The following is a 9055-nucleotide window of genomic DNA, read 5'->3' as shown; positions in this document are numbered from 1 at the left end:
CAATGGAATGCCTTTTGGAATGGGTGATTCCATTCCATTGACTAACCAAACACTCTTTTCTTCATTCCCTCGTAATCACTCATTCCATTCCACCTCTCATTCTCGCATACCAAACACTACCTAAACATATAACTTGTGGTGGCACAATTAAAAATACCAAATTGGTATGTTTAGGTAATTCACATAATGTTAAATCTAGTGGTGTATTGTCAGATCCATTAAAAGAAGGCATGGCTAATAATTCGGATCCATTTATACACTTTGATATCAATGTAGGTCCATCAAAAGGAATGAATAATAATTCAAATAATTATTCGGATTTTAATAATAACTCGGTTGTGAATTATGTTTCCTTTATCACTGAATCATTTTGTGTTCAGGATGATGAATTTGCATGGTGGGTAGACTCGGGAGCTACAGTACATGTGTGCAAAGATCTAAGGTGGTTTGAAGAATGCAAACCTATTGATGATGGATCTGAATTACGAATGGGAAATGTAGCAACCGAGCCTATTAAAGGTGTCGGGAAAGTCAAGCTTGTATTTACTTCTAGCAAACACTTATTACTAGATTATGTGTTGTATGTTCTGGGTATACTGGAGAATTTATTGTCGGGTATTGTATTAAATAATTATGGGTTTAAACAGGTGATTGAGTCTGACAAGTTTATCTTGTCAAGACATGCATCCTTTGTAGGATTTGGATATTTATCTAATGGTATATTTAAGTTAAATGTTCATGTTCCGTTTGCTAAAGAATCCATGTGTATTGCTTCTTCTAGTAATAAAGTCGATAATGAATCAAAATTATGGCATGCTAGGTTAGGACATTTTAATTATTTAGAATGAAAGACATGTCTAAAAGGAGCTTGATACCTGCTTTTGATGTGAATAATAATCAATGTCACACTTGCAAGTTAACCAAGATAACAAGAAAACCTTTTAAAGATGTCAAAAGAGAATCTAAGGTATTAGAGAACTCATTCATTCTGACTTATGTGATTTTTGTAATACTCCCTCGCTTGGAAATAAAAAATATGTTGTGACCTTTATTGATGATGCTTCTAGGTTTTGTTATGTCTACTTGTTACATGCAAAAGATGAAACTTTAGATAAATCTAAAATATATAAATAAGAAGTAGAATTGCATCAAAAGGAATTGATTAAAAATCTTCGTACTGATAGAGGTGGTGAATATTATGATCCAATTTATTTCCAATCCACCGGTATCATACATCAGACCACTGCTCCTTATACACCACAGCAAAATGGTGTATCTGAGAGGAAGAATAGGACATTAAAAGAAATGGTTAATCTCATGTTGTCCTATTCGGGTTTGAGTGAAGGATTTTGGGGTGAGGCTATGCTAACAGCCTGCTATTTATTGAATAAGGTTCCAAATAAAAGGACCAAGGTAACCCCATATGAGCTCTGGCACAAACAAGCACCAAACTTAGTCATCTTAAAGTTTGGGGTTGTAGAGCTGTAGTAAGGCTCATTGAACCGAAGATGAGAACCTTAGGTGAGAGAGGCATAGAGTGTATATTCATTGGATATGCTAAACATTCTCTGGCTCAGAGGTTTTATGTGATAGAAGCAAATGATTATGTGTCTGTTCACACAGTAATTAAGTCAAGAGATGGAGATTTTGGGAATGAGGATAGGTTTTCCTTGGTACCTAGACTTAAAGATATGCCTTCGAGTCTAAAAGATTTTGAATGAAACTCTATCAAGACGAAAGATGTACTTTCCACTAGTACAGAACCCAGGAAAAGTACTAGGGTAAGGAAAGCTAAGAACTTTGGTGATGATTTCCAAATTTATTTGGTTGAAGGATCAAGGGATAAAATTGAATATCAATATCAATATTGTTTCAATATTGAGAAAGATTCAAAACTTTCATTAAAGCAGTGGATTCAAGGGATGTTTCATTTTGGAAGGAAGCTATTCAAGATGAAATTGATTCTATCATGTAGAATAAGACCTGGAAGTTGACAGATTTACCTCCTGGATACAAACCATTAGGATGTAAATGGATTTTTAAAAGGAAAATGAAAGTGGATGGAAGCATAGATAAATTTAACGCTAGGCTAGTGATACAAGGCTTTAGACAAAAAGAATGAATTGACTTCTTTGATACATATGCTCCAGTAGCAAGAATCTCCACAATTAGGTTGTTGTTGGCTTTAGCAGCTATCCACAATCTTGTAATTCATCAAATGGATGTAAAGACTACATTCCTAAATGCTGAATTGGATGAAGAAATCTATATGAAACAACCAGAAGGTTTCATTATGCCAGGAAATGAACATAAGGTTTGCAAGCTAGTTAAGTCTTTATATGGCTTGAAACAAGCTCCTAAACAGTGGCATCAAAAATTTGATGATTTGGTATTGTCACATGGTTTTATACTTAACCAAGCTAACAAATGTGTATATAGAAAATTTGACTCCTCAGGAAAAGGAGTTATAATTTGTCTATATGTTGATGACATGTTGATATTTGGTACTAACTTAGGTCAAGTTGTTAAAACCAAATGAGTTTTTGTCATCAAAGTTTGCCATGAAAGATATGGCGGAGGCTGAGGTGATTCTTGGTATAAAGATTACTCGAGGGAACAATGGTATATCAATCTCTCAATCACATTATATTGAGAAGATCTTGAAGAAATTCAATAGTTAAAATTGTTCTCCAACTGGAACTCCTATTGATCCTAACATTAGGCTTATGTCTAATCAAGGTAGCCCCATATCTCAACTTGAATACTCCAAAGCAATAGGATGTTTGATGTATGTTTGATGTATGCTATGATCATCACAAGGCCTGATATTGCTTATGCGGTGGGAAAACTTAGTAGATTTACAAGTAACCCGAGCACACATCATTGGTAGGCAATAAACAGATTGTTTAAGTACCTGAAAGGAACTATAAATTATAGTTTGTGTTATTCAGGTTTCCCCTCAGTACTTGAAGGGTTTACTGATGCAAGTTGGATAAACAATAAGGAAGATCATACTTCCACAAGTGGATGGGTGTTCTTACTTGGTGGAGGTGCTATCTCCTGGGCCTCAAAGAAACAAACTTGCATCACAAATTCAATAATGGAATCTGAATTTGTAGCTTTAGCAGCAGCTGGTAAAGAAGCTGAATGGCTAAGAAATTTGATCTATGAGATTCCTTTGTGGCCAAAACCGATATCACCTATATCTATCAGATGTGATAGTGCAGCTACTTTGGCTAAGGCTTACAGCAAGTGTATAATGGAAAGTCTAGACACCTAGGTGTTAGACATAACATGATTAGAGAATTAATCATGAATGGAGTGATATCTGTTGACTTTGTAAGATCTGAGTATAATATGGCTGATCATCTAACTAAAGGGTTAGGAAGAGATCTCGTGAACAAATTAGCCAAAGGGATGGGTTTGAAGTCCATACTTTAATATCCTATGCCAAGACACCCAATTCCCATCTAATACAACGTTAGATGCTGAATTCAATGTGGAAAGCTTGTCATAAAGCTAATAGAACACAACATTAGAATTATCCCAAGGTTTGTGTTCAGAATGCAAGATAAAGTAGGTTGAAGTATAACTTCTTAATAGTTCTTTGATAAATTGCATTTGCAGGTGCAAGAATAAAGAAACTACCTATAAGAGTATGAAGTTTAGCCGCTTCAAGAAGCTTGGACTTGGCTTCGATAAACTCTTTGAAGGATTGGACATATGCTAGTAAAATATAGTGTCATGTAAGAACATATGGGTTGTAAACTGGTGTGTGCGAGGTGTGATATGATTTTATTGATATTTTAAGCCCATTTTTCGCATTAGTCAAGTTTTAAATTTATAAACACGATATTCTACTAAAACTAAACACACACTTGGGCAAGTGCACCCATCGTGAGCGTAGTATAGCGTTGGTAAGATACTGAGGTCATCCAAGGACACAAGAGCTTTTAGTACCGGTTTATCCTCAACGTCTAATCAATCTAAATTTTTGAGAAAATGTTTAAAACATGAAAATAAAAACTAAAAATGCAGAAATAAAAATAAAATAAAAACAAATAGACAAAATGAATCACTTGGATCTGACTCGCCTTTAATGTATCCTTTGATGATTTTTGCACTTTAGGACTTTTTTAAGAGATTATCTTAGTTATAAGAGTAGGCCCCTGATGAAACACAGGATAACGCTGAGGTTAATCTGTGGGGTTGTTTCTTCTGTGGGTTTAATCTCCTTTCTTACTCGTGAAAATGACCTGGATCCTGCAAAACAGCAACACCATTAGTCTCGTTAAGAGGGGAATATGGGGGTTTCCCTCTTAACCAGGCTCTGGTGTGAGAATAAGTATTCTGAGGGAGAATAAATAGTGTGTGTTGAGTGTGTGAGTATGGAGAGTAAGATGATTCAACCTGAATGATGAAGGGTCCTATTTATAGCCGGAGGTTGAAGGAGGGAGGAGCAGCTGTGGTTGCGCGCCAGCTGTCCGACCAAGGGGAATATCCTCTTGGTCTCCTCTGCCATGGCCAGTGTAGTGGTACACGTGGCGCGCTTACATTTGCTCATTTTGGAGACGTCGTACTGGCTTTGTCGGTCTGCTCCTTGATTTGTTGCAGGCCTATATGGCGCTCAATGACTGGTGACACGTTTTGTCCTTCTTGTCGGACGGAGCATCTTTGGTGCCACCTTGATGTCTTCCAGAAGCTTCTAGAAGCTTCTGGATTACCTTGCTGATGTAGGCGCCATGTAGGATGAAAAAGTGGTGTGGTCCTTGCCATGTGGGCAAGGAATTGGGACCATACCTCTTCAAGTCCCCCCAGTCCAGTGTGCCTTCTAGTTGAGTTGATCGTCTAGGAGGGATTCTGGACTTATAAGGGTAGTGGTTTTTATGGCGTATGTTTGTTATTCGAGTTTTTGTGACAATGGTTGTACGGCGCGCGGCTTGTTGGTAGTATGCGAAGTTGAGCCAACAGGACGCGTGGCGCATGGTTTATGGGTGATTTGAAAGGTTGTGTCAAATGGACGCATGGCGCATGGGTTTTGGTAACTTGTAAAAGTTGAGCCAAATGGTCGCACGGCACATGGGTTTTGGTAACTTGTAAAAGTTGAGCCAAATGGACGCATGGCGCATGGGTTTTGGTAACTTGTAAAGTTGAGCCAAATGGACGCATGGTGCATGGGTTTTGGTAACTTGTAAAAGTTGAGCCAACCGGACGCATGGCGCATGGCGTATTGGTAACTTGGAAAAGTTGAGCCAACTGGACGCGTGGCGCATGGCATTTGTTGTTTTCTTCTGAAGGAAGTTTTGTTGTCTTGGGGGGAAACAACTGATGTGACTGTCTGGTGTCCCTGTCTTATCGGAGGTGAACAGGTGCCTTTTCAGTTATGTCAGTTACTTTCTGTCACGGTGTCAGGCGTCTGTTATCCACGCTCCCGAAAAAAGAGGTGACGGCTTCTCTCTCTTCTGACGTGTCTCCTCCCCGTTGGATGCCTTTCTGGCTTCCTGACGGCCCACTACCCATCGCATTAAATGCGATGGGTATAAATACATGGCGGTTTCTTCCTCTTTCTTCACTTTTCAAAATTTGAAGTTTGGTTTTCTCTCCCACTCCTTCATCTTTTCCCCTTCTTTTTCTCGAGTATTTTCGTCTTATACTTCTGATTTTCTTTCGATCATGTCTGGAACGAATCCTTCACAGAAGAGGAGAAGGAATAAAGGGAAGACTCCTCCCGGTCCTGACCAGGCGGTAATAGGGTGGAAGGAGGAAGAGTTCCACAATTTGGTGAGGGAGATGGGTTTTCTACCCGAATGGGGAGCCCAGTTTCCGACTCCTGGCTCTACTGCCATGGATGCACCTCCGGGTTACATGACTTTATACGCTGCTTTGCGGGAGGGCAACTTTAGGCTTCCGATGACTAGGTTTACTGCTAGTGTTTTGAGGAATTATGGCCTCCATATTTCTCAGATTAATGCTATTGGGCTTCCCCGTATTACTCACTTTGAGTTCATCTGTAGGGCTAACTGTGTTGAGCCGACGTTCGAAATGTTCAACGTTTTCTACTCTGTTACTTACACCAGTGGTTTCTATTCTTTTAACTCCCGGGCGGGTGTTACTCCTGTTTGTTCTGTTCCTTTGAAGAGTTTGCATGACCGAAAGCAAAGGTTCTTCTACATTCGTCGAGGTGTTATCCCTGTGGATATGCATTATCGGTCGGTGGATGAAGGGATCCCAAAGATAAACGTTTTGGTGGGTTTTGCTGAATAGGACTGGTACAAGAAGATAACACATAAAGCTACTGCCATTTCTCAGTTGGAGGAAATGGCTTTGGTTGGCGCTGGAATGAGTCTGCGGTGGTTTCCGAAGAACCCTCTTGGTGTTCCTGTTTATGGTTACCAAGGCAAATGTATGTAGTGCTTTCATAATACTTTATTGTTTTGTTTTGTGTGTGTTCTTCCTTATTCGCTTGTTTTTTCACAGTTGGGTACATCCTGTTGAATGTTTTGGATCCGAAGGCGGCGGGTGCCATGGTTGAAGCGATCCAAGAAGATGGAAAACTGACATGGTTGGATCAGATTCATCCCCGTTTTTTGCATCCTACAAACAATAGTTTTGCTGCCTACGTCAATGTTGTGTTAGGTGAAGCTGATGAGGATGACTCTATTGATCCCACTCGGGAGGAAGTTGTTGTTCTCTCGAGTGGAAGTTCTGGCGGATCCCTTGAAGATCTAACTTCTCGTTCCGCGCGTGCAGGTCCTGTGCAGGGGGCTGTTAATGAACCTGCCAATGAACCTGCTGATGATGACGTGGAAGTTCCTACTGAGACTGCTGATCAGTTAGAGACAAGAAGGAAAACGAAAGCTGATAAGCCAGAGAAAAGGGAGAAGAGGGTTGAGGGAAAAGCTGCTGGTACTCCTCGTAAGCGACCCTCTACTCTTCCTGTCCTAGATTACGTAGTCGTTTCTGATACATTCTCTGGTTTTGGGACCGGAGAGAAACCTCGTGGGTCTGATCCGGATGACCGTGCGACCCTGACGGAAATGATGAGGAAGAAGGCCCTTGAAGACAAAAAACGAAAACTTGATGAGCGGACTGCTGCTCTTCTTGCTTCAAAAAAGGCTAAACTCCAGAAGGAAGCTACCCTTGCACCCTCAGAATCCGACATTGATATGGGCGTATTTAGTGGGGATCGTGGCAATCTCTTGGAGGAGATATGCTGCTTCTGCGCCTACAGGTAAAGACTTTACAGTTGTATGCTTTTCGGGTTGTTTTTGATTGTTATGGTTGTTTTGTGGCAGGAGTCAAGTCAGGCAGAGTGCCGCGCATGGTTGTTATTTCAAAGATCACTCCTCCTGCTTCTCCTCCATCTAGGACGATTGATCTATCTCCTCCTCGTGATGATCCTGGTATAAAGAAGAACGAAGATGATGTGACTGCTGAGCATGTGGGTGAAGGTGGTGGTAATGTTGCAGGTGGCGATGATGCGGGTGGTGATGGTGCGGGTGGTGATGCTAAAGGTAAGGGTGCTGACACCGCGGTGGAGTCTAGTGAAACCACTCCGCGCCAAACCATTTATACCAAGCGCTCTCTGGGTGATGGCGGAGGTGCTTCTTCAGGTGTTGCCCGTAGCCCCAGTTTGAGAACATTCGTGCTGATTCTTGGGATACGCATAAACCAGCTTGTGATGATCTGCCACATGCCCCTCACTGGAATCTAACTCAGGGTTCCAGGATGAATGATCTGGATAACTGTCTTGATTTCTTCTCTTTGTCTCCCCCACAGCTGAGAGGATGTTCCAGAAAAAACGCAATCGGTTTGAGTTGTTGGATGATCATGTTCGTGCTGGAGTTAATTATTTCGCCACTTCTCAAGAGATTTTCCGCGAGTGGAGATTGATGGGGGAGGAGACAGTTGAGTTTGAAGATGAAAAGAGGGCTTTTACTGAAGAGAAAGAAAAATTCAATGCTGAGAAGAAGGGTTTGCAATGGAGGGTTTCAGATGCTGAGCGGAAGTTAGAGCAAGAGAAACAGGTCCACGTTCAAAAGCAAAGGGACTGGGAGTTTGCTTGTGAATGTACTAATGCTGAAATGCAATCCCAGCGTGAAGCTATTTTCCGTATCCGGTGAAAAGAAAGAACTTGCTGAGGAAGCCCATCAAGCGCGCGTTGCGTTTGAAAAGAAGGAGAAGGAGTACGTTGATCGTATCGCCAAGTTGGAAAACCTTGCTAAGCAGAAGGTTTCTGAATGTGAGGCTGCTGAACGCCTTCTTGAAGAGAAGGTGTCTGAATGCAAAGCTTCTGAGCTCCTGGTTGAGGAGGTTTCTGCTGACTGGAAGTGGCTGCTATCGCGCGCAGTGCCCTTGGTAACTTCCTTTTTCTTGTATGTGCTTTCTTTTTGTTTTAACCTCTTTTCTTATGTTGTTATGTGTGTCTTTTCAAATCGCTGATCGTATAGTTAAATCCCGTGAGCTTGCTAGCTATATGTTTGAGTTGGGTCAATCGGGATATAATAGTGGGCGAAAAGATGGTTATAGCGAAGGTAGGGCTGCCGTTGTTAACAATGAGAAAGAATATCACTTCGAATTGTTCAAAGAAGATTGTGGCGGTAAATATGCTGCGAAGCGCAAGGAGTTCGCGTCTCTGGAGTTTGCTGTTGTTAAAGCTGCTCAGAAGCTATCCCGGAAGCCCGATGGTGTCGCCTTATTGAAGAAAGCGCTTGGTGATGAAGATCACGCGGCTGGAGGTGCTGGGACCAGTCATCCAAAATGAAGGATTCCGGCCTGCGTGCCGCGCATGGCCTTAGATGGCCCTGTAATCATCTGACAACCTTATGAACAATTTCAACTTTCTTTTGTGTATTCGTTACTTTTACTTGCTCGTGAACATTTAACTATGCATGACGTGTGTTATGTTAATATTCACTTTTGGCCTTTTGCATGCGAATTTTGTTATCGTTATAATATGTGCATGTATAATTACTTTGATTAGGTGTCACGAATGAATGATGGCGCTTACAGGTTGTGTTGTGTTAGCTACAACGTTTATTCTGTCGTCTATGTG

Source organism: Helianthus annuus, chromosome 6 (genome assembly GCF_002127325.2).
Source record: "Helianthus annuus cultivar XRQ/B chromosome 6, HanXRQr2.0-SUNRISE, whole genome shotgun sequence".
NCBI classification, from domain to species: Eukaryota; Viridiplantae; Streptophyta; class Magnoliopsida; order Asterales; family Asteraceae; genus Helianthus; species Helianthus annuus.
Note: the sequence above shows the minus strand (reverse complement) of the source record.